Genomic DNA, 25,504 nt, shown 5'->3' with positions numbered 1-25,504 from the left:
CCGGGAGCGGTGTTGTGAGGTCTCAGATGTGACGTAAAAAGTCAAGTTTTTTGCACAATACCTGACGAGCATTTAGGTTTTGGGCTTCCGTGGCGCAATGGTTAGCGCGTTCGGCTGTTAAGCAATAGGTTGGTGGTTCGAGCCCATCCGGGAGCGGTGTTGTGAGGTCTCAGATGTGACGTAAAAAGTCAAGGTTTTCCACAATACCTGACAACCATTTAATTTCTGAGCTTCCGTGGCTCAATGGTTAGCGCGTTCGGCTGTTAACCAATAGGTTGGTGGTTCGAGCCCACCCGGGAGCGGTGTTGTGGGATCTGAAATGTAACGTAGAAAGCCAAAGTTTTTGCACAATAAATGACGACCATTTAATTTTTGGGCTTCCGTGGCGCAATGGTTAGCGCGTTCGGCAGTTAACCAATAGGTTGGTGGTTCGACCACATCCGGGAGCGGTGTTGTGAGGTCTCAGATGTGACGTAAAAAGTCAAGGTTTTTACATAATACCTGACGAGCATTTAACTTTTGGGCTTCCGTGGCGCAATGGTTAGCGCGTTCAGCTGCTATTCAAAAGACTGGTGGTTTGAGCTCTCCCGGGAGCGGTGTTGTGACGTCTCAAATGTAACATAAAATGTCAGAGTTTTTCCACAATACCTGTCGAACATTGAATTTTTGGGCTTCCGTGGCGCAATGGTTAGCGCGTTCAGCTGTTAATCGAGAGGTTGGTGGTACGAGCCCACCCGGGAGAGGTGTTGTGGGGTCTCAGATGTAGCGTAAAAAGTCAAAACTTTTCCACAATACGTGACAACCATTTAATTTATGGGCTTCCGTGGCTCAATGATTAGCGCTTTCGGCTGTTAACCAATAGGTTGGTGGTTCGAGCCCATCCGGGAGCGGTGTTGTGAGGTCTCAGATGTGACGTAAAAAGTCAAGGTTTTTCCACAATACCTGACGAGCATTTAATTTTTGGGCTTCCGTGGCGCAATGGTTAGCGCGTTCAGGAGTTAACAAATAGGTTAGTGGTTCGAGCCCACCCGGGAGCGGCGTTGTGGGATCTCAAACGTAACGTAGAAAGCCAAAGTTTTTCCACAATACCTGACGACCATTTAATTTTTGGGCTTCCGTGGCGCAATGGTTAACGCGTTCGGCTGTTAACCAATAGGTTGGTGGTTCGAACCCACCCGGGAGCGGTGTTGTGGGATCTCAAATGTAACGTAGAAAGCCAAAGTTTTTCCACAATACGAGACGACCATTTAATTTCTGAGCTTCCGTGGCTCAGTGGTTAGCGCGTTCGGCTGTTAACCAATAGGTTTGTTGTTCGAGCCCATCCGGGAGCGGTGTTGTGAGGTCTCAGATGTGACGTAAAAAGTCAAGGTTTTTCCACAATACCTGACGAACATTTAATTTTTGGGCTTCCATGGCGCAATGGTTAGCGCGTTCGGCTGTTAACCGGAAGGTTGGTGGTTCGAGCCCACCCGGGAGAGGTGTTGTGGGGTCTCAGATGTAGCGTTAAAAGTCAAAACGTTTCCACAATACGTGACAACCATTTAATTTCTGAGCCTCTGTGGCTCAATGGTTAGCGCGTTCGGCTGTTAACCAATAGGTTGGTGGTTCGAACCCACCCGGGAGCGGCGTTGTGGGATCTCAAATGTAACGTAGAAAGCCAAAGTTTTTCCACAATACCTGACGATCATTTAATTTTTGGGCTTCCGTGGCGCAATGGTTAGGGCGTTCGGCTGTTAACCATTAGGTTGGTGGTTCGAGCCCACCCGGGCGCGGTGTTGTGGGATCTCAAACGTAACGTAGAAAGCCAATGTTTTTCCACAGTACCTGACGACCATTTAATTTTTGGGCTTCCGTGGCGCAATGATTAGCGCGTTCAGCTGTTAATCGAAAGGTTGAAGGTTCGAGCCCACCCGAGAGAGGTGTTGTGGGGTCTCAGATGTAGCGTAAAAAGTCAAAACTTTTCCGCAATACGTGAAAACCATTTAATTTCTGAGCTTCCGTGGCTCAATGGTTAGCGCGTTCGGCTGTTAACCAATAGGTTGGTGGTTCGAGCCCATCCGGGAGCGGTGTTGTGACGTCTCAGATGTGACGTAAAAAGTCCAGGTTTTTCCACAATACCGGACGACCATTTAATTTCAGGGGCTTCCGTGGCGCAATCGTTAGCGCGTTCGGCTGTTAACAGAAAGGTTGGTGGTTCGAGCACACCCGGGAGCGGTGCTATGAGGTCTCAGATGTTACGTAAAAAGTCCAGGTTTTTCCACAATACCGGACGACCATTTAATTTTTGGGCTTCCGTGGCGCAATGGTTAGCGCGTTCAGCTGCTACTCAAAAGACTGGTGGTTTGAGCCCTTCCGGGAGCGGTGTTGTGACGTCTCAGATGTAACATAAAATGTCAGAGTTTTTCCACAATACCTGACGAATATTGAACTTTTGGGCTTCCGTGGCGCAATGGTTAGCGCGTTCGGCTGTTAACCAATAGGTTGGTGGTTCGAGCCCATCCGGGAGCGGTGTTGTGAGGTCTCAGAAGTGACGTAAAAAGTCAAGGTTTTTACACAATACCTGACGAGCATTTAAATTTTGGGCTTCCTTGGCGCAATGGTTAGTGCGTTCGGCTGTTAACCAATAGGTTGGTGGTTCGAGCCCACCCGGGAGCGGTGTTGTGTGATCTCAAATGTAACGTAGAAAGCCAAAATTTTTCCACAATACCTGGCGACCATTTAATTTTTGGGCTTCCGTGGCGCAATGGTTAGCACGTTCGGCTGGTAACCAATAGGTTGGTGGTTCGAGCCCATCCGGGAGCGGTGTTGTGAGGTCTCAGATGTGACGTTAAAAGTCAAGGTTTTCCACAATACCTGACAACCATTTAATTTCTGAGCTTCCGTGGCTCAATGGTTAGCGCGTTCGGCTGTTAACCAATAGTTGGTGGTTCGAGCCCACCCGGGAGCGGTGTTGTGGGATCTGAAATGTAACGTAGAAAGCCAAAGTTTTTGCACAATAAATGACGAGCATTTAACTTTTGGGCTTCCGTGGCGCAATGGTTAGCGCGCTCGGCTGTTAACCAATAGGTTGGTGGTTCGAGCCCACCCGGGAGCGGTGTTGTGTGATCTCAAATGTAACGTAGAAAGCCAAAGTTTTTCCACAATACCTGACGACCATTTAATTTTTGGGCTTCCGTGGCGCAATGGTTAGCGCGTTCAGCTGCTATTCAAAAGACTGGTGGTTTGAGCTCTCCCGGGAGCGGTGTTGTGACGTCTCAAATGTAACATAAAATGTCAGAGTTTTTCCACAATACCTGTCGAACATTGAATTTTTGGGCTTCCGTGGCGCAATGGTTAGCGCGTTCAGCTGTTAATCGAAAGGTTGAAGGTTCGAGCCCACCCGGGAGAGGTGTTGTGGGGTCTCAGATGTAGCGTAAAAAGTGAAAACTTTTCCACAATACGTGACAACCATTTAATTTCTGGGCTTCCGTGGCTCAATGATTAGCGCGTTCGGCTGTTAACCAATAGGTTTGTGGTTCGAGCCAATCCGGGATGCGGTGTTGTGAGGTCTCAGATGTAACGTAAAATGTCTGAGTTTTTCACAATACCTGAAGAACATTTAATTTTTGGGCTTCCGTGGCGCAATGATTAGCGCGTTCAGCTGTTAATCGAAAGGTTGAAGGTTCGAGCCCACCCGGGAGAGGTGTTGTGGGGTCTCATATGTAGCGTAAAAAGTCAAAACTTATCCACAATACGTGACAATCATTTAATTTCTGAGCTTCCGTGGCTCAATGGTTAGCGCGTTCGGCTGTTAACCAATAGGTTGGTGGTTCGAGCTCATCCGGGAGCGGTGTTGTGAGGTCTCAGATGTGACGTAGAAAGCCAAAGTTTTTCCACAATACCTGACGACCATTTAATTTTTGGGCTTCCGTGGCTCAATGGTTAGCGCGTTCGGCTGTTAACCAATAGGTTGGTGGTTCGAGCTCATCCGGGAGCGGTGTTGTGAGGTCTCAGATGTGACGTAGAAAGCCAAAGTTTTTCCACAATACCTGACGACCATTTAATTTTTGGGCTTTCGTGGCTCAATGGTTAGCGCGTTCGGCTGTTAACCAATAGGTTGGTGGTTCGAGCTCATCCGGGAGCGGTGTTGTGAGGTCTCAGATGTGACGTAGAAAGCCAAAGTTTTTGCACAATAAATGACGACCATTTAATTTTTGGGCTTCCGTGGCGCAATGGTTAGCGCGTTCGGCTGCTAACCAATAGGTTGGTGGTTCGACCCCATCCGGGAGCGGTGTTGTGAGGTCTCAGATTTGACGTAAAAAATCAAGGTTTTTACACAATACCTGACGAGCATTTAACTTTTGGGCTTCCGTGGCGCAATGGTTAGCGCGTTCGGCTGTTAACCAATAGGTTGGTGGTTCGAGCCCATCCGGGAGCGGTGTTGTGAGGTCTCAGATGTGACGTAAAAAGTCAAGGTTTTTACACAATACCTGACGAGCATTTAACATTTGGGCTTCCGTGGCGCAATGTTTAGCGCGTTCGGCTGTTAACCAATAGGTTGGTGGTTCGAGCCCATCCGGGAGCGGTGTTGTGAGGTCTCAGATGTGACGTAAAAAGTCAAGGTTTTTACACAATACCTGACGAGCATTGAACTTTTGGGCTTCCTTGGCGCTATGGTTAGCGCGTTCGGCTGTTACCCAATAGGTTGGTGGTTCGAGCCCATCCGGGAGCGGTGTTGTGAGGTCTCAGATGTGACGTAAGAAGTCAAGGTTTTTACACAATACCTGACGAGTATTTAACTTTTGGGCTTCCGTGGCGCAATGGTTAGCGCGTTCGGCTGTTAACCAATAGGTTGGTGGTTATAGCCCATCCGGGAGCGGTGTTGTGAGGTCTCAGATGTGACGTAAAAAGTCAAGGTTTTTACACAATACCTGACGAGCATTTAATTTTTGGGATTCCGTGGCGCAATGGTTAGCGCGTTCAGCTGTTAATCGAAAGGTTGGTGGTTCGAGCCCACCCGGGAGAGGTGTTGTGGGGTCTCAGATGTGACGTAGAAAGCCAAAGTTTTTCCACAATACCTGACGACCATTTAATTTTTGGGCTTCCGTGGCTCAATGGTTAGCGCGTTCGGCTGTTAACCAATAGGTTGTTGGTTCGAGCTCATCCGGGAGCGGTGTTGTGAGGTCTCAGATGTGACGTAGAAAGCCAAAGTTTTTCCACAATACCTGACGACCATTTAATTTTTGGGCTTCCGTGGCTCAATGGTTAGCGCGTTCGGCTGTAAACCAATAGGTTGGTGGTTCGAGCCCATCCGGGAGCGGTGTTGTGTGATCTCAAATGTAACGTAGAAAGCCAAAGTTTTTCCACAATACCTGACGACCATTTAATTTTTGGGCTTCCGTGGCGCAATGATTAGCGCGTTCAGCTGTTAATCGAAAGGTTGAAGGTTCGAGCCCACCCGGGAGAGGTGTTGTGGGGTCTCAGATGTAGCGTAAAAAGTCAAAACTTTTCCACAATACGTGACAACCATTTAATTTATGGGCTTCCGTGGCTCAATGATTAGCGCTTTCGGCTGTTAACCAATAGGTTGGTGGTTCGAGCCCATCCGGGAGCGGTGTTGTGAGGTCTCAGATGTGACGTAAAAAGTCAAGGTTTTTCCACAATACCTGACGAGCATTTAATTTTTGGGCTTCCGTGGCGCAATGGTTAGCGCGTTCGGCTGTTAACCAATAGGTTGGTGGTTCGAGCCCATCCGGGAGCGGTGTTGTGAGGTCTCAGATGTGACGTAAAAAGTCAAGTTTTTTGCACAATACCTGACGAGCATTTAGGTTTTGGGCTTCCGTGGCGCAATGGTTAGCGCGTTCGGCTGTTAAGCAATAGGTTGGTGGTTCGAGCCCATCCGGGAGCGGTGTTGTGAGGTCTCAGATGTGACGTAAAAAGTCAACGTTTTCCACAATACCTGACAACCACTTAATTTCTGAGCTTCCGTGGCTCAATGGTTAGCGCGTTCGGCTGTTAACCAATAGGTTGGTGGTTCGAGCCCACCCGGGAGCGGTGTTGTGGGATCTGAAATGTAACGTAGAAAGCCAAAGTTTTTGCACAATAAATGACGACCATTTAATTTTTGGGCTTCCGTGGCGCAATGGTTAGCGCGTTCGGCTGTTAACCAATAGGTTGGTGGTTCGACCCCATCCGGGAGCGGTGTTGTGAGGTCTCAGATGTGACGTAAAAATTCAAGGTTTTTACATAATACCTGACGAGCATTTAACTTTTGGGCTTCCGTGGCGCAACGGTTAGCACGTTCAGCTGCTATTCAAAAGACTGGTGGTTTGAGCTCTCCCGGGAGCGGTGTTGTGACGTCTCAAATGTAACATAAAATGTCAGAGTTTTTCCACAATACCTGTCGAACATTGAATTTTTGGGCTTCCGTGGCGCAATGGTTAGCGCGTTCAGCTGTTAATCGAGAGGTTGGTGGTACGAGCCCACCCGGGAGAGGTGTTGTGGGGTCTCAGATGTAGCGTAAAAAGTCAAAACTTTTCCACAATACGTGACAACCATTTAATTTCTGGGCTTCCGTGGCTCAATGATTAGCGCGTTCGGCTGTTAACCAATAGGTTTGTGGTTCGAGCCCATCCGGGATGCGGTGTTGTGAGGTCTCAGATGTAACGTAAAATGTCAGAGTTTTTCACAATACCTGACGAACATTTAATTTTTGGGTTTCCGTGGCTCAATGGTTAGCGCGTTCGGCTGTTAACCAATAGGTTGGTGGTTCGAGCTCATCCGGGAGCGGTGTTGTGAGGTCTCAGATGTGACGTAGAAAGCCAAAGTTTTTCCACAATACCTGACGACCATTTAATTTTTGGGCTTCCGTGGCTCAATGGTTAGCGCGTTCGGCTGTTAACCAATAGGTTGGTGGTTCGAGCCCATCCGGGAGCGGTGTTGTATGATCTCAAATGTAACGTAGAAAGCCAAAGTTTTTCCACAATACCTGACGACCATTTAATTTTTGGGCTTCCGTGGCGCAATGATTAGCGCGTTCAGCTGTTAATCGAAAGGTTGAAGGTTCGAGCCCACCCGGGAGAGGTGTCGTGGGGTCTCAGATGTAGCGTAAAAAGTCAAAACTTTTCCACAATACGTGACAACCATTTAATTTCTGAGCTTCCGTGGCTCAATGGTTAGCGCTTTCGGCTGTTAACCAATAGGGTGGTGGTTCGAGCCCATCCGGGAGCGGTGTTGTGAGGTCTCAGATGTGACGTAAAAAGTCAAGGTTTTTCCACAATACCTGACGAGCATTTAATTTTTGGGCCTCCGTGGCGCAATGGTTAGCGCGTTCAGCAGTTAACAAATAGGTTAGTGGTTCGAGCCCACCCGGGAGCGGCGTTGTGGGATCCCAAACGTAACGTAGAAAGCCAAAGTTTTTCCACAATACCTGACGACCATTTAATTTTTGGGCTTCCGTGGCGCAATGGTTAACGCGTTCGGCTGTTAACCAATTGGTTGGTGGTTCGAGCCCACCCGGGAGCGGTGTTGTGGGATCTCAAATGTAACGTAGAAAGCCAAAGTTTTTCCACAATACGAGACGACCATTTAATTTCTGAGCTTCCGTGGCTCAATGGTTAGCGCGTTCGGCTGTTAACCAATGGGTTGGTTGTTCGAGCCCATCCGGGAGCGGTGTTGTGAGGTCTCAGATGTGACGTAAAAAGTCAAGGTTTTTCCACAATACCTGACGAACATTTAATTTTTGGGCTTCCGTGGCGCAATGGTTAGGGCGTTCGGCTGTTAACCATTAGGTTGGTGGTTCGAGCCCACCCGGGCGCGGTGTTGTGGGATCTCAAACGTAACGTAGAAAGCCAATGTTTTTCCACAATACCTGACGACCATTTAATTTTTGGGCTTCCGTGGCGCAATGGTTAGGGCGTTCGGCTGTTAACCATTAGGTTGGTGGTTCGAGCCCACCCGGGCGCGGTGTTGTGGGATCTCAAACGTAACGTAGAAAGCCAATGTTTTTCCACAATACCTGACGACCATTTAATTTTTGGGCTTCCGTGGCGCAATGATTAGCGCGTTCAGCTGTTAATCGAAAGGTTGAAGGTTCGAGCCCACCCGAGAGAGGTGTTGTGGGGTCTCAGATGTAGCGTTAAAAGTCAAAACGTTTCCACAATACGTGACAACCATTTAATTTCTGAGCCTCCGTTGCTCAATGGTTAGCGCGTTCGGCTGTTAACCAATAGGTTAGTGGTTCGAGCCCACCCGGGAGCGGCGTTGTGGGATCTCAAACGCAACGTAGAAAGCCAATGTTTTTCCACAATACCTGACGACCATTTAATTTTTGGGCTTCCGTGGCGCAATGATTAGCGCGTTCAGCTGTTAATCGAAAGGTTGAAGGTACGAGCCCACCCGGGAGAGGTGTTGTGGGGTCTCAGATGTAGCGTAAAAAGTCAAAACTTTTCCACAATACGTGACAACCATTTAATTTCTGGGCTTCCGTGGCTCAATGATTAGCGCGTTCGGCTGTTAACCAATAGGTTTGTGGTTCGAGCCCATCCGGGATGCGGTGTTGTGAGGTCTCAGATGTAACGTAAAATGTCAGAGTTTTTCACAATACCTGACGAACATTTAATTTTTGGGTTTCCGTGGCTCAATGGTTAGCGCGTTCGGCTGTTAACCAATAGGTTGGTGGTTCGAGCTCATCCGGGAGCGGTGTTGTGAGGTCTCAGATGTGACGTAGAAAGCCAAAGTTTTTCCACAATACCTGACGACCATTTAATTTTTGGGCTTCCGTGGCTCAATGGTTAGCGCGTTCGGCTGTTAACCAATAGGTTGGTGGTTCGAGCCCATCCGGGAGCGGTGTTGTATGATCTCAAATGTAACGTAGAAAGCCAAAGTTTTTCCACAATACCTGACGACCATTTAATTTTTGGGCTTCCGTGGCGCAATGATTAGCGCGTTCAGCTGTTAATCGAAAGGTTGAAGGTTCGAGCCCACCCGGGAGAGGTGTCGTGGGGTCTCAGATGTAGCGTAAAAAGTCAAAACTTTTCCACAATACGTGACAACCATTTAATTTCTGAGCTTCCGTGGCTCAATGGTTAGCGCTTTCGGCTGTTAACCAATAGGGTGGTGGTTCGAGCCCATCCGGGAGCGGTGTTGTGAGGTCTCAGATGTGACGTAAAAAGTCAAGGTTTTTCCACAATACCTGACGAGCATTTAATTTTTGGGCCTCCGTGGCGCAATGGTTAGCGCGTTCAGCAGTTAACAAATAGGTTAGTGGTTCGAGCCCACCCGGGAGCGGCGTTGTGGGATCCCAAACGTAACGTAGAAAGCCAAAGTTTTTCCACAATACCTGACGACCATTTAATTTTTGGGCTTCCGTGGCGCAATGGTTAACGCGTTCGGCTGTTAACCAATTGGTTGGTGGTTCGAGCCCACCCGGGAGCGGTGTTGTGGGATCTCAAATGTAACGTAGAAAGCCAAAGTTTTTCCACAATACGAGACGACCATTTAATTTCTGAGCTTCCGTGGCTCAATGGTTAGCGCGTTCGGCTGTTAACCAATGGGTTGGTTGTTCGAGCCCATCCGGGAGCGGTGTTGTGAGGTCTCAGATGTGACGTAAAAAGTCAAGGTTTTTCCACAATACCTGACGAACATTTAATTTTTGGGCTTCCGTGGCGCAATGGTTAGGGCGTTCGGCTGTTAACCATTAGGTTGGTGGTTCGAGCCCACCCGGGCGCGGTGTTGTGGGATCTCAAACGTAACGTAGAAAGCCAATGTTTTTCCACAATACCTGACGACCATTTAATTTTTGGGCTTCCGTGGCGCAATGGTTAGGGCGTTCGGCTGTTAACCATTAGGTTGGTGGTTCGAGCCCACCCGGGCGCGGTGTTGTGGGATCTCAAACGTAACGTAGAAAGCCAATGTTTTTCCACAATACCTGACGACCATTTAATTTTTGGGCTTCCGTGGCGCAATGATTAGCGCGTTCAGCTGTTAATCGAAAGGTTGAAGGTTCGAGCCCACCCGAGAGAGGTGTTGTGGGGTCTCAGATGTAGCGTTAAAAGTCAAAACGTTTCCACAATACGTGACAACCATTTAATTTCTGAGCCTCCGTTGCTCAATGGTTAGCGCGTTCGGCTGTTAACCAATAGGTTAGTGGTTCGAGCCCACCCGGGAGCGGCGTTGTGGGATCTCAAACGCAACGTAGAAAGCCAATGTTTTTCCACAATACCTGACGACCATTTAATTTTTGGGCTTCCGTGGCGCAATGATTAGCGCGTTCGGCTGTTAACAGAAAGGTTGGTGGTTCGAGCACACCCGGGAGCGGTGCTATGAGGTCTCAGATGTTACGTAAAAGTCCAGGTTTTTCCACAATACCGGACGACCATTTAATTTTTGGGCTTCCGTGGCGCAATGGTTAGCGCGTTCGGCTTTTAACCAATAGGTTTGTGGTTCGAGCCCATCCGGGATGCGGTGTTGTGAGGTCTCAGATGTAACGTAAAATGTCAGAGTTTTTCACAATACCTGACGAACATTTAATTTTTGGGCTTCCGTGGCGCAATGGTTAGGGCGTTCGGCTGTTAACCATTAGGTTGGTGGTTCGAGCCCACCCGGGCGCGGTGTTGTGGGATCTCAAACGTAACGTAGAAAGCCAATGTTTTTCCACAATACCTGACGTACATTTAATTTTTGGGCTTCCGTGGCGCAATGATTAGCGCGTTCAGCTGTTAATCGAAAGGTTGAAGGTTCGAGCCCACCCGAGAGAGGTGTTGTGGGGTCTCAGATGTAGCGTTAAAAGTCAAAACGTTTCCACAATACGTGACAACCATTTAATTTCTGAGCCTCCGTTGCTCAATGGTTAGCGCGTTCGGCTGTTAACCAATAGGTTAGTGGTTCGAGCCCACCCGGGAGCGGCGTTGTGGGATCTCAAACGCAACGTAGAAAGCCAATGTTTTTCCACAATACCTGACGACCATTTAATTTTTGGGCTTCCGTGGCGCAATGATTAGCGCGTTCGGCTGTTAACAGAAAGGTTGGTGGTTCGAGCACACCCGGGAGCGGTGCTATGAGGTCTCAGATGTTACGTAAAAGTCCAGGTTTTTCCACAATACCGGACGACCATTTAATTTTTGGGCTTCCGTGGCGCAATGGTTAGCGCGTTCAGCTGCTATTCAAAAGACTGGTGGTTTGAGCCCTTCCGGGAGCGGTGTTGTGACGTCTCAGATGTAACATAAAATGTCAGAGTTTTTCCACAATACCTGACGAATATTGAACTTTTGGGCTTCCGTGGCGCAATGGTTAGCGCGTTCGGCTGTTAACCAATAGGTTGGTGGTTCGAGCCCATCCGGGAGCGGTGTTGTGAGGTCTCAGAAGTGACGTAAAAAGTCAAGGTTTTTACACAATACCTGACGAGCATTTAATTTTTGGGCTTCCGTGGCGCAATGGTTAGCGCGTTCAGCAGTTAACAAATAGGTTAGTGGTTCGAGCCCACCCGGGAGCGGCGTTGTGGGATCTCAAACGTAACGTAGAAAGCCAAAGTTTTTCCACAATACCTGACGACCATTTAATTTTTGGGCTTCCGTGGCGCAATGGTTAACGCGTTCGGCTGTTAACAAATAGGTTGGTGGTTCGAGCCCACCCGGGAGCGGTGTTGTGGGATCTCAAATGTAACGTAGAAAGCCAAAGTTTTTCCACAATATGTGACAACCATTTATTTTTTGGGCTTCCTTGGCGCAATGGTTAGCGCGTTCGGCTGTTAACCGAAAGGTTGGTGGTTCGAGCCCAACCGAGAGCGGTGTTGTAGAGTCTCAGATGTAACGTAATAAGTCATAACTTATCCACAATACGTGACAACCATTTAATTTCTGAGCTTCCGTGGCTCAATGGTTAGCGCGTTCGGCTGTTAACCAATAGGTTGGTGGTTCGAGCCCACCCGGGAGCGGTGGTGTGGGATCTCAAATGTAACGTAGAAAGCCAAAGTTATGCCACAATACCTGACGACCATTTAAATTTTGGGCTTCCGTGGCGCAATGGTTAGCGCGTTCGGCTGTTAACCGAAAGGTTGGTGGTTCGAGCCCAACCGGAATAGGTGTTGTGACGTCTCATATGTGACGTAAAAAGCCAAGGTTTTTTCCACAACACCTGACGACCATTTAATTTTTGGGCTTCCGTGGCGCAATGGTTAGCGCGTTCGGCTTTTAACCAATAGGTTTGTGGTTCGAGCCCATCCGGGATGCGGTGTTGTGAGGTCTCAGATGTAACGTAAAATGTCAGAGTTTTTCACAATACCTGACGAACATTTAATTTTTGGGCTTCCGTGGCGCAATGGTTAGGGCGTTCGGCTGTTAACCATTAGGTTGGTGGGTTCGAGCCCACCCGGGCGCGGTGTTGTGGGATCTCAAACGTAACGTAGAAAGCCAATGTTTTTCCACAATACCTGACGACCATTTAATTTTTGGGCTTCCGTGGCGCAATGATTAGCGCGTTCAGCTGTTAATCGAAAGGTTGAAGGTTCGAGCCCACCCGAGAGAGGTGTTGTGGGGTCTCAGATGTAGCGTAAAAAGTCAAAACTTTTCCGCAATACGTGAAAACCATTTAATTTCTGAGCTTCCGTGGCTCAATGGTTAGCGCGTTCGGCTGTTAACCAATAGGTTGGTGGTTCGAGCCCATCCGGGAGCGGTGTTGTGACGTCTCAGATGTGACGTAAAAAGTCCAAGTTTTTCCACAATACCGGACGACCATTTAATTTCAGGGGCTTCCGTGGCGCAATCGTTAGCGCGTTCGGCTGTTAACAGAAAGGTTGGTGGTTCGAGCACACCCGGGAGCGGTGCTATGAGGTCTCAGATGTTACGTAAAAGTCCAGGTTTTTCCACAATACCGGACGACCATTTAATTTTTGGGCCTCCGTGGCGCAATGGTTAGCGCGTTCAGCTGCTATTCAAAAGACTGGTGGTTTGAGCCCTTCCGGGAGCGGTGTTGTGACGTCTCAGATGTAACATAAAATGTCAGAGTTTTTCCACAATACCTGACGAATATTGAACTTTTGGGCTTCCGTGGCGCAATGGTTAGCGCGTTCGGCTGTTAACCAATAGGTTGGTGGTTCGAGCCCATCCGGGAGCGGTGTTGTGAGGTCTCAGAAGTGACGTAAAAAGTAAAGGTTTTTACACAATACCTGACGAGCATTTAATTTTTGGGCTTCCGTGGCGCAATGGTTAGCGCGTTCAGCAGTTAACAAATAGGTTAGTGGTTCGAGCCCACCCGGGAGCGGCGTTGTGGGATCTCAAACGTAACGTAGAAAGCCAAAGTTTTTCCACAATACCTGACGACCATTTAATTTTTGGGCTTCCGTGGCGCAATGGTTAACGCGTTCGGCTGTTAACAAATAGGTTGGTGGTTCGAGCCCACCCGGGAGCGGTGTTGTGGGATCTCAAATGTAACGTAGAAAGCCAAAGTTTTTCCACAATACGTGACAACCATTTATTTTTTGGGCTTCCTTGGCGCAATGGTTAGCGCGTTCGGCTGTTAACCGAAAGGTTGGTGGTTCGAGCCCAACCGAGAGCGGTGTTGTAGAGTCTCAGATGTAACGTAATAAGTCATAACTTATCCACAATACGTGACAACCATTTAATTTCTGAGCTTCCGTGGCTCAATGGTTAGCGCGTTCGGCTGTTAACCAATAGGTTGGTGGTTCGAGCCCACCCGGGAGCGGTGGTGTGGGATCTCAAATGTAACGTAGAAAGCCAAAGTTATGCCACAATACCTGACGACCATTTAAATTTTGGGCTTCCGTGGCGCAATGGTTAGCGCGTTCGGCTGTTAACCGAAAGGTTGGTGGTTCGAGCCCAACCGGAATAGGTGTTGTGACGTCTCAGATGTGACGTAAAAAGCCAAGGTTTTTTCCACAACACCTGACGACCATTTAATTTTTGGGCTTCCGTGGCGCAATGGTTAGCGCGTTCGGCTTTTAACCAATAGGTTTGTGGTTCGAGCCCATCCGGGATGCGGTGTTGTGAGGTCTCAGATGTAACGTAAAATGTCAGAGTTTTTCACAATACCTGACGAACATTTAATTTTTGGGCTTCCGTGGCTCAATGGTTAGCGCGTTCGGCTGTTAACCAATAGGTTGTTGGTTCGAGCTCATCCGGGAGCGGTGTTGTGAGGTCTCAGATGTGACGTAGAAAGCCAAAGTTTTTCCACAATACCTGACGACCATTTAATTTTTGGGCTTCCGTGGCTCAATGGTTAGCGCGTTCGGCTGTAAACCAATAGGTTGCTGGTTCGAGCCCATCCGGGAGCGGTGTTGTGTGATCTCAAATGTAACGTAGAAAGCCAAAGTTTTTCCACAATACCTGACGACCATTTAATTTTTGGGCTTCCGTGGCGCAATGATTAGCGCGTTCAGCTGTTAATCGAAAGGTTGAAGGTTCGAGCCCACCCGGGAGAGGTGTTGTGGGGTCTCAGATGTAGCGTAAAAAGTCAAAACGTTTCCACAATACGTGACAACCATTTCATTTCTGAGCTTCCGTGGCTCAATGGTTAGCGCTTTCGGCTGTTAACCAATAGGTTGGTGGTTCGAGCCCATCCGGGAGCGGTGTTGTGAGGTCTCAGATGTGACGTAAAAAGTCAAGGTTTTTCCACAATACCTGACGAGCATTTAATTTATGGGCTTCCGTGGCGCAATGGTTAGCGCGTTCAGGAGTTAACAAATAGGTTAGTGGTTCGAGCCCACCCGGGAGCGGCGTTGTGGGATCTCAAACGTAACGTAGAAAGCCAAAGTTTTTCCACAATACCTGACGACCATTTAATTTTTGGGCTTCCGTGGCGCAATGGTTAACGCGTTCGGCTGTTAACCAATAGGTTGGTGGTTCGAACCCACCCGGGAGCGGTGTTGTGGGATCTCAAATGTAACGTAGAAAGCCAAAGTTTTTCCACAATACGAGACGACCATTTAATTTCTGAGCTTCCGTGGCTCAGTGGTTAGCGCGTTCGGCTGTTAACCAATAGGTTTGTTGTTCGAGCCCATCCGGGAGCGGTGTTGTGAGGTCTCAGATGTGACGTAAAAAGTCAAGGTTTTTCCACAATACCTGACGAACATTTAATTTTTGGGCTTCCATGGCGCAATGGTTAGCGCGTTCGGCTGTTAACCGGAAGGTTGGTGGTTCGAGCCCACCCGGGAGAGGTGTTGTGGGGTCTCAGATGTAGCGTTAAAAGTCAAAACGTTTCCACAATACGTGACAACCATTTAATTTCTGAGCCTCCGTGGCTCAATGGTTAGCGCGTTCGGCTGTTAACCAATAGGTTGGTGGTTCGAACCCACCCGGGAGCGGCGTTGTGGGATCTCAAATGTAACGTAGAAAGCCAAAGTTTTTCCACAATACCTGACGATCATTTAATTTTTGGGCTTCCGTGGCGCAATGGTTAGGGCGTTCGGCTGTTAACCATTAGGTTGGTGGTTCGAGCCCACCCGGGCGCGGTGTTGTGGGATCTCAAACGTAACGTAGAAAGCCAATGTTTTTCCACAGTACCTGACGACCATTTAATTTTTGGGCTTCCGTGGCGCAATGATTAGCGCGTTCAGCTGTTAATCGAAAGGTTGAAGGTTCGAGCCCACCCGAGAGAGGTGTTGTGGGGTCTCAGATGTAGCGTAAAAAGTCAAAACTTTTCCGCAATACGTGAAAACCATTTAATTTCTGAGCTTCCGTGGCTCAATGGTTAGCGCGTTCGGCTGTTAACCAATAGGTTGGTGGTTCGAGCCCATCCGGGAGCGGTGTTGTGACGTCTCAGATGTGACGTAAAAAGTCCAAGTTTTTCCACAATACCGGACGACCATTTAATTTCAGGGGCTTCCGTGGCGCAATCGTTAGCGCGTTCGGCTGTTAACAGAAAGGTTGGTGGTTCGAGCACACCCGGGAGCGGTGCTATGAGGTCTCAGATGTTACGTAAAAAGTCCAGGTTTTTCCACAATACCGGACGACCATTTAATTTTTGGGCTTCCGTGGCGCAATGGTTAGCGCGTTCAGCTGCTACTCAAAAGACTGGTGGTTTGAGCCCTTCCGGGAGCGGTGTTGTGACGTCTCAGATGTAACATAAAATGTCAGAGTTTTTCCACAATACCTGACGAATATTGAACTTTTGGGCTTCCGTGGCGCAATGGTTAGCGCGTTCGGCTGTTAACCAATAGGTTGGTGGTTCGAGCCCATCCGGGAGCGGTGTTGTGAGGTCTCAGAAGTGACGTAAAAAGTCAAGGTTTTTACACAATACCTGACGAGCATTTAAATTTTGGGCTTCCTTGGCGCAATGGTTAGCGCGTTCGGCTGTTAACCAATAGGTTGGTGGTTCGAGCCCACCCGGGAGCGGTGTTGTGTGATCTCAAATGTAACGTAGAAAGCCAAAATTTTTCCACAATACCTGGCGACCATTTAATTTTTGGGCTTCCGTGGCGCAATGGTTAGCACGTTCGGCTGGTAACCAATAGGTTGGTGGTTCGAGCCCATCCGGGAGCGGTGTTGTGAGGTCTCAGATGTGACGTTAAAAGTCAAGGTTTTCCACAATACCTGACAACCATTTAATTTCTGAGCTTCCGTGGCTCAATTGGTTAGCGCGTTCGGCTGTTAACCAATAGTTGGTGGTTCGAGCCCACCCGGGAGCGGTGTTGTGGGATCTGAAATGTAACGTAGAAAGCCAAAGTTTTTGCACAATAAATGACGAGCATTTAACTTTTGGGCTTCCGTGGCGCAATGGTTAGCGCGCTCGGCTGTTAACCAATAGGTTGGTGGTTCGAGCCCACCCGGGAGCGGTGTTGTGTGATCTCAAATGTAACGTAGAAAGCCAAAGTTTTTCCACAATACCTGACGACCATTTAATTTTTGGGCTTCCGTGGCGCAATGGTTAGCGCGTTCAGCTGCTATTCAAAAGACTGGTGGTTTGAGCTCTCCCGGGAGCGGTGTTGTGACGTCTCAAATGTAACATAAAATGTCAGAGTTTTTCCACAATACCTGTCGAACATTGAATTTTTGGGCTTCCGTGGCGCAATGGTTAGCGCGTTCAGCTGTTAATCGAAAGGTTGGTGGTACGAGCCCACCCGGGAGAGGTGTTGTGGGGTCTCAGATGTAGCGTAAAAAGTCAAAACTTTTCCACAATACGTGACAACCATTTAATTTCTGGGCTTCCGTGGCTCAATGATTAGCGCGTTCGGCTGTTAACCAATAGGTTTGTGGTTCGAGCCCATCCGGGATGCGGTGTTGTGAGGTCTCAGATGTAACGTAAAATGTCTGAGTTTTTCACAATACCTGACGAACATTTAATTTTTGGGCTTCCGTGGCGCAATGATTAGCGCGTTCAGCTGTTAATCGAAAGGTTGAAGGTTCGAGCCCACCCGGGAGAGGTGTTGTGGGGTCTCATATGTAGCGTAAAAAGTCAAAACTTATCCACAATACGTGACAATCATTTAATTTCTGAGCTTCCGTGGCTCAATGGTTAGCGCGTTCGGCTGTTAACCAATAGGTTGGTGGTTCGAGCTCATCCGGGAGCGGTGTTGTGAGGTCTCAGATGTGACGTAGAAAGCCAAAGTTTTTCCACAATACCTGACGACCATTTAATTTTTGGGCTTCCGTGGCTCAATGGTTAGCGCGTTCGGCTGTTAACCAAAAGGTTGGTGGTTCGAGCTCATCCGGGAGCGGTGTTGTGAGGTCTCAGATGTGACGTAGAAAGCCAAAGTTTTTCCACAATACCTGACGACCATTTAATTTTTGGGCTTTCGTGGCTCAATGGTTAGCGCGTTCGGCTGTTAACCAATAGGTTGGTGGTTCGAGCTCATCCGGGAGCGGTGTTGTGAGGTCTCAGATGTGACGTAGAAAGCCAAAGTTTTTGCACAATAAATGACGACCATTTAATTTTTGGGCTTCCGTGGCGCAATGGTTAGCGCGTTCGGCTGCTAACCAATAGGTTGGTGGTTCGACCCCATCCGGGAGCGGTGTTGTGAGGTCTCAGATTTGACGTAAAAAATCAAGGTTTTTACACAATACCTGACGAGCATTTAACTTTTGGGCTTCCGTGGCGCAATGGTTAGCGCGTTCGGCTGTTAACCAATAGGTTGGTGGTTCGAGCCCATCCGGGAGCGGTGTTGTGAGGTCTCAGATGTGACGTAAAAAGTCAAGGTTTTTACACAATACCTGACGAGCATTTAACATTTGGGCTTCCGTGGCGCAATGTTTAGCGCGTTCGGCTGTTAACCAATAGGTTGGTGGTTCGAGCCCATCCGGGAGCGGTGTTGTGAGGTCTCAGATGTGACGTAAAAAGTCAAGGTTTTTACACAATACCTGACGAGCATTTAACTTTTGGGCTGCCGTGGCGCAATGTTTAGCGCGTTCGGCTGTTAACCAATAGGTTGGTGGTTCGAGCCCATCCGGGAGCGGTGTTGTGAGGTCTCAGATGTGACGTAAAAAGTCAAGGTTTTTACACAATACCTGACGAGCATTAAACTTTTGGGCTTCCTTGGCGCTATGGTTAGCGCGTTCGGCTGTTACCCAATAGGTTGGTGGTTCGAGCCCATCCGGGAGCGGTGTTGTGAGGTCTCAGATGTGACGTAAGAAGTCAAGGTTTTTACACAATACCTGACGAGTATTTAACTTTTGGGCTTCCGTGGCGCAATGGTTAGCGCGTTCGGCTGTTAACCAATAGGTTGGTGGTTATAGCCCATCCGGGAGCGGTGTTGTGAGGTCTGAGATGTGACGTAAAAAGTCAAGGTTTTTACACAATACCTGACGAGCATTTAATTTTTGGGATTCCGTGGCGCAATGGTTAGCGCGTTCAGCTGTTAATCGAAAGGTTGGTGGTTCGAGCCCACCCGGGAGAGGTGTTGTGGGGTCTCAAATGTAACGTAGAAAGCCAAAGTTTTTCCACAACACCTGACAACTATTTAAATTCTGAGCTTCCGTGGCTCAATGGTTAGCGCGTTCGGCTGTTAACCAATAGGTTGGTGGTTCGAGCCCATCCGGGAGCGGTGTTGTGAGGTCTCAGATGTGACGTAAAAAGTCAAGGTTTTTACACAATACCTGACGAGCATTTAACTTTTGGGCTTCCGTGGCGCAATGGTTAGCGCGTTCGGCTGTTAACCAATAGGTTGGTGGTTCGAGCCCATCCGGGAGCGGTGTTGTGAGGTCTCAGATGTGACGTAAAAAGTCCAAGTTTTTCCACAATACCTGACGAGCATTTAGGTTTTGGGCTTCCGTGGCGCAATGGTTAGCGCGTTCGGCTGTTAAGCAATAGGTTGGTGGTTCGAGCCCATCCGGGAGCGGTGTTGTGAGGTCTCAGATGTGACGTAAAAAGTCAAGGTTTTCCACAATACCTGACAACCATTTAATTTCTGAGCTTCCGTGGCTCAATGGTTAGCGCGTTCGGCTGTTAACCAATAGGTTGGTGGTTCGAGCCCACCCGGGAGCGGTGTTGTGGGATCTGAAATGTAACGTAGAAAGCCAAAGTTTTTGCACAATAAATGACGACCATTTAATTTTTGGGCTTCCGTGGCGCAATGGTTAGCGCGTTCGGCTGTTAACCAATAGGTTGGTGGTTCGACCCCATCCGGGAGCGGTGTTGTGAGGTCTCAGATGTGACGTAAAAAGTCAAGGTTTTTACACAATACCTGACGAGCATTAAACTTTTGGGCTTCCTTGGCGCTATGGTTAGCGCGTTCGGCTGTTACCCAATAGGTTGGTGGTTCGAGCCCATCCGGGAGCGGTGTTGTGAGGTCTCAGATGTGACGTAAGAAGTCAAGGTTTTTACACAATACCTGACGAGTATTTAACTTTTGGGCTTCCGTGGCGCAATGGTTAGCGCGTTCGGCTGTTAACCAATAGGTTGGTGGTTATAGCCCATCCGGGAGCGGTGTTGTGAGGTCTCAGATGTGACGTAAAAAGTCAAGGTTTTTACACAATACCTGACGAGCATTTAATTTTTGGGATTCCGTGGCGCAATGGTTAGCGCGTTCAGCTGTTAATCGAAAGGTTGGTGGTTCGAGCCCACCCGGGAGAGGTGTTGTGGGGTCTCAAATGTAACGTAGAAAGCCAAAGTTTTTCCACAACACCTGACAACCATTTAAATTCTGAGCTTCCGTGGCTCAATGGTTAGCGCGTTCGGCTGTTAACCAATAGGTTGGTGGTTCGAGCCCATCCGGGAGCGGTGTTGTGAGGTCTCAGATGTGACGTAAAAATTCAAGGTTTTTACACAATACCTGACGAGCATTTAACTTTTGGGCTTCCGTGGCGCAATGGTTAGCGCGTTCGGCTGTTAACCAATAGGTTGGTGGTTCGAGCCCATCCGGGAGCGGTGTTGTGAGGTCTCAGATGTGACGTAAAAAGTCAAGTTTTTTGCACAATACCTGACGAGCATTTAGGTTTTGGGCTTCCGTGGCGCAATGGTTAGCGCGTTCGGCTGTTAAGCAATAGGTTGGTGGTTCGAGCCCATCCGGGAGCGGTGTTGTGAGGTCTCAGATGTGACGTAAAAAGTCAAGGTTTTCCACAATACCTGACAACCATTTAATTTCTGAGCTTCCGTGGCTCAATGGTTAGCGCGTTCGGCTGTTAACCAATAGGTTGGTGGTTCGAGCCCACCCGGGAGCGGTGTTGTGGGATCTGAAATGTAACGTAGAAAGCCAAAGTTTTTGCACAATAAATGACGACCATTTAATTTTTGGGCTTCCGTGGCGCAATGGTTAGCGCGTTCGGCTGTTAACCAATAGGTTGGTGGTTCGACCCCATCCGGGAGCGGTGTTGTGAGGTCTCAGATGTGACGTAAAAATTCAAGGTTTTTACATAATACCTGACGAGCATTTAACTTTTGGGCTTCCGTGGCGCCATGGTTAGCACGTTCAGCTGCTATTCAAAAGACTGGTGGTTTGAGCTCTCCCGGGAGCGGTGTTGTGACGTCTCAAATGTAACATAAAATGTCAGAGTTTTTCCACAATACCTGTCGAACATTGAATTTTTGGGCTTCCGTGGCGCAATGGTTAGCGCGTTCAGCTGTTAATCGAGAGGTTGGTGGTACGAGCCCACCCGGGAGAGGTGTTGTGGGGTCTCAGATGTAGCGTAAAAAGTCAAAACTTTTCCACAATACGTGACAACCATTTAATTTCTGGGCTTCCGTGGCTCAATGATTAGCGCGTTCGGCTGTTAACCAATAGGTTTGTGGTTCGAGCCCATCCGGGATGCGGTGTTGTGAGGTCTCAGATGTAACGTAAAATGTCAGAGTTTTTCACAATACCTGACGAACATTTAATTTTTGGGTTTCCGTGGCTCAATGGTTAGCGCGTTCGGCTGTTAACCAATAGGTTGGTGGTTCGAGCTCATCCGGGAGCGGTGTTGTGAGGTCTCAGATGTGACGTAGAAAGCCAAAGTTTTTCCACAATACCTGACGACCATTTAATTTTTGGGCTTCCGTGGCTCAATGGTTAGCGCGTTCGGCTGTTAACCAATAGGTTGGTGGTTCGAGCCCATCCGGGAGCGGTGTTGTGTGATCTCAAATGTAACGTAGAAAGCCAAAGTTTTTCCACAATACCTGACGACTATTTAATTTTTGGGCTTCCGTGGCGCAATGATTAGCGCGTTCAGCTGTTAATCGAAAGGTTGAAGGTTCGAGCCCACCCGGGAGAGGTGTCGTGGGGTCTCAGATGTAGCGTAAAAAGTCAAAACTTTTCCACAATACGTGACAACCATTTAATTTCTGAGCTTCCGTGGCTCAATGGTTAGCGCTTTCGGCTGTTAACCAATAGGGTGGTGGTTCGAGCCCATCCGGGAGCGGTGTTGTGAGGTCTCAGATGTGACGTAAAAAGTCAAGGTTTTTCCACAATACCTGACGAGCATTTAATTTTTGGGCCTCCGTGGCGCAATGGTTAGCGCGTTCAGCAGTTAACAAATAGGTTAGTGGTTCGAGCCCACCCGGGAGCGGCGTTGTGGGATCCCAAACGTAACGTAGAAAGCCAAAGTTTTTCCACAATACCTGACGACCATTTAATTTTTGGGCTTCCGTGGCGCAATGGTTAACGCGTTCGGCTGTTAACCAATAGGTTGGTGGTTCGAGCCCACCCGGGAGCGGTGTTGTGGGATCTCAAATGTAACGTAGAAAGCCAAAGTTTTTCCACAATACGAGACGACCATTTAATTTCTGAGCTTCCGTGGCTCAATGGTTAGCGCGTTCGGCTGTTAACCAATAGGTTGGTTGTTCGAGCCCACCCGGGAGCGGTGTTGTGGGATCTCAAATGTAACGTAGAAAGCCAAAGTTTTTCCACAATACGAGACGACCATTTAATTTCTGAGCTTCCGTGGCTCAATGGTTAGCGCGTTCGGCTGTTAACCAATAGGTTGGTTGTTCGAGCCCATCCGGGAGCGGTGTTGTGAGGTCTCAGATGTGACGTAAAAAGTCAAGGTTTTTCCACAATACCTGACGAACATTTAATTTTTGGGCTTCCATGGCGCAATGGTTAGCGCGTTCGGCTGTTAACCGAAAGGTTGGTGGTTCGAGCCCACCCGGGAGAGGTGTTGTGGGGTCTCAGATGTAGCGTTAAAAGTCAAAACGTTTCCACAATACGTGACAACCATTTAATTTCTGAGCCTCCGTGGCTCAATGGTTAGCGCGTTCGGCTGTTAACCAATAGGTTAGTGGTTCGAGCCCACCCGGGAGCGGCGTTGTGGGATCTCAAATGTAACGTAGAAAGCCAAAGTTTTTCCACAATACCTGACGATCATTTAATTTTTGGGCTTCCGTGGCGCAATGGTTAGGGCGTTCGGCTGTTAACCATTAGGTTGGTGGTTCGAGCCCACCCGGGCGCGGTGTTGTGGGATCTCAAACGTAACGTAGAAAGCCAATGTTTTTCCACAATACCTGACGACCATTTAATTTCTGGGCTTCCGTGGCGCAATGATTAGCGCGTTCAGCTGTTAATCGAAAGGTTGAAGGTTCGAGCCCACCCGAGAGAGGTGTTGTGGGGTCTCAGATGTAGCGTTAAAAGTCAAAACGTTTCCACAATACGTGACAACCATTTAATTTCTGAGCCTCCGTTGCTCAATGGTTAGCGCGTTCGGCTGTTAACCAATAGGTTAGTGGTTCGAGCCCACCCGGGAGCGGCGTTGTGGGATCTCAAACGCAACGTAGAAAGCCAATGTTTTTCCACAATACCTGACGACCATTTAATTTTTGGGCTTCCGTGGCGCAATGATTAGCGCGTTCGGCTGTTAACAGAAAGGTTGGTGGTTCGAGCACACCCGGGAGCGGTGCTATGAGGTCTCAGATGTTACGTAAAAGTCCAGGTTTTTCCACAATACCGGACGACCATTTAATTTTTGGGCTTCCGTGGCGCAATGGTTAGCGCGTTCAGCTGCTATTCAAAAGACTGGTGGTTTGAGCCCTTCCGGGAGCGGTGTTGTGACGTCTCAGATGTAACATAAAATGTCAGAGTTTTTCCACAATACCTGACGAATATTGAACTTTTGGGCTTCCGTGGCGCAATGCTTAGCGCGTTCGGCTGTTAACCAATAGGTTGGTGGTTCGAGCCCATCCGGGAGCGGTGTTGTGAGGTCTCAGAAGTGACGTAAAAAGTCAAGGTTTTTACACAATACCTGACGAGCATTTAATTTTTGGGCTTCCGTGGCGCAATGGTTAGCGCGTTCAGCAGTTAACAAATAGGTTAGTGGTTCGAGTATCCCGGGAGCGGCGTTGTGGGATCTCAAACGTAACGTAGAAAGCCAAAGTTTTTCCACAATACCTGACGACCATTTAATTTTTGGGCTTCCGTGGCGCAATGGTTAACGCGTTCGGCTGTTAACAAATAGGTTGGTGGTTCGAGCCCACCCGGGAGCGGTGTTGTGGGATCTCAAATGTAACGTAGAAAGCCAAAGTTTTTCCACAATACGTGACAACCATTTATTTTTTGGGCTTCCTTGGCGCAATGGTTAGCGCGTTCGGCTGTTAACCGAAAGGTTGGTGGTTCGAGCCCAACCGAGAGCGGTGTTGTAGGGTCTCAGATGTAACGTAATAAGTCATAACTTATCCACAATACGTGACAACCATTTAATTTCTGAGCTTCCGTGGCTCAATGGTTAGCGCGTTCGGCTGTTAACCAATAGGTTGGTGGTTCGAGCCCACCCGGGAGCGGTGGTGTGGGATCTCAAATGTAACGTAGAAAGCCAAAGTTTTGCCACAATACCTGACGACCATTTAAATTTTGGGCTTCCGTGGCGCAATGGTTAGCGCGTTCGGCTGTTAACCGAAAGGTTGGTGGTTCGAGCCCAACCGGAATAGGTGTTGTGACGTCTCAGATGTGACGTAAAAAGCCAAGGTTTTTTCCACAACACCTGACGACCATTTAATTTTTGGGCTTCCGTGGCGCAATGGTTAGCGCGTTCGGCTTTTAACCAATAGGTTGGTGGTTCGAGCCCATCCGGGAGCGGTGTAGTGAGGTCTCAGATGTAACGTAAAATGTCAAAACTTTTCCACAATACGTGACAACCATTTAATTTCTGAGCTTCCGTGGCTCAATGGTTAGCGCGTTCGGCTGTTAACTAATAGGTTAGTGGTTCGAGCCCACCCGGGAGCGGCGTTGTGGGATCTCAAATGTAACGTAGAAAGCCAAAGTTTTTCCACAATACCTGACGATCATTTAATTTTTGGGCTTCCGTGGCGCAATGGTTAGGGCGTTCGGCTGTTAACCAATAGGTTGGTGGTTCGAGCCCACCCGGGCGCGGTGTTGTGGGATCTCAAACGTAACGTGGAAAGCCAAAGTTTTTCCACAATACCTGACGACCATTTAATTTTTGGGCTTCCGTGGCGCAATGGTTAGCGCGTTCAGCTGTTAATCGAAAGGTTGAAGGTTCGAGCCCACCCGGGAGAGGTGTTGTGGGGTCTCAGATGTAGCGTAAAAAGTCAAAACTTTTCCACAATACGTGACAACCATTTAATTTCTGAGCTTCCGTGGCGCAATGGTTAGCGCGTTCAGCAGTTAACAAATAATTTAGTTGTTCGAGCCCACCCGGGAGCGGCGTTGTGGGATCTCAAACGTAACGTAGAAAGTCAAAGTTTTTCCACAATACCTGACGACCATTTAATCTTTGGGCTTCCGTGGCGCAATGGTTAACGCGTTCGGCTGTTAACCAATAGGTTGGTGGTTCGAGCCCACCCGGGAGCGGTGTTGTGGGATCTCAAATGTAACGTAGAAAGCCAAAGTTTTTCCACAATACGTGACGACCATTTAATTTCTGAGCTTTCGTGGCTCAATGGTTAGCGCGTTCGGCTGTTAACCAATAGGTTGGTGGTTAGAGCCCATCCGGGAGCGGTGTTGTGAGGTCTCAGATGTGACGTAAAAAGTCAAGGTTTTTCCACATTACCTGACGAACATTGAATTTTTGGGCTTCCGTGGCGCAATGGTTAGCGCGTTCAGCTGTTAATCGAAAGGTTGGTGGTTCGAGCCCAACCGGGAGAGGTGTTGTGGGGTCTCAGATGTAGCGTAAAAAGTCAAAACTTTTCCACAATACGTGACAACCATTTAATT

The 25,504-nt window shown here is 48.5% G+C and overlaps 5 non-coding genes across 5 annotated transcripts; all 5 read left to right on the top strand.

Annotated features, from left to right (window-relative positions):
* Positions 1-2,729: 2,729 nt before the first annotated feature.
* On the top strand, positions 2,730-2,802 carry TRNAT-GGU (transfer RNA threonine (anticodon GGU)). Its single transcript has one exon. It is a non-coding gene; the product is annotated as a tRNA-Thr (tRNA).
* A 1,395-nt stretch (positions 2,803-4,197) lies between these two features.
* Positions 4,198-4,270, top strand: TRNAS-GCU (transfer RNA serine (anticodon GCU)). Its single transcript has one exon. It is a non-coding gene; the product is annotated as a tRNA-Ser (tRNA).
* A 956-nt stretch (positions 4,271-5,226) lies between these two features.
* Positions 5,227-5,299, top strand: TRNAY-GUA (transfer RNA tyrosine (anticodon GUA)). Its single transcript has one exon. It is a non-coding gene; the product is annotated as a tRNA-Tyr (tRNA).
* An 11,100-nt stretch (positions 5,300-16,399) lies between these two features.
* On the top strand, positions 16,400-16,472 carry TRNAT-GGU (transfer RNA threonine (anticodon GGU)). Its single transcript has one exon. It is a non-coding gene; the product is annotated as a tRNA-Thr (tRNA).
* Positions 16,473-17,868: 1,396 nt separating this feature from the next.
* On the top strand, positions 17,869-17,941 carry TRNAS-GCU (transfer RNA serine (anticodon GCU)). The gene has a single exon. It is a non-coding gene; the product is annotated as a tRNA-Ser (tRNA).
* Positions 17,942-25,504: the final 7,563 nt, after the last annotated feature.

This window comes from Phalangium opilio, unplaced genomic scaffold (assembly GCF_054372755.1).
Source record: "Phalangium opilio isolate 3A_F unplaced genomic scaffold, DU_Popi_V2 ptg000056l_1, whole genome shotgun sequence".
Taxonomy (NCBI): domain Eukaryota; kingdom Metazoa; phylum Arthropoda; class Arachnida; order Opiliones; family Phalangiidae; genus Phalangium; species Phalangium opilio.
This window is presented reverse-complemented; position numbering and strand designations above follow the sequence as displayed.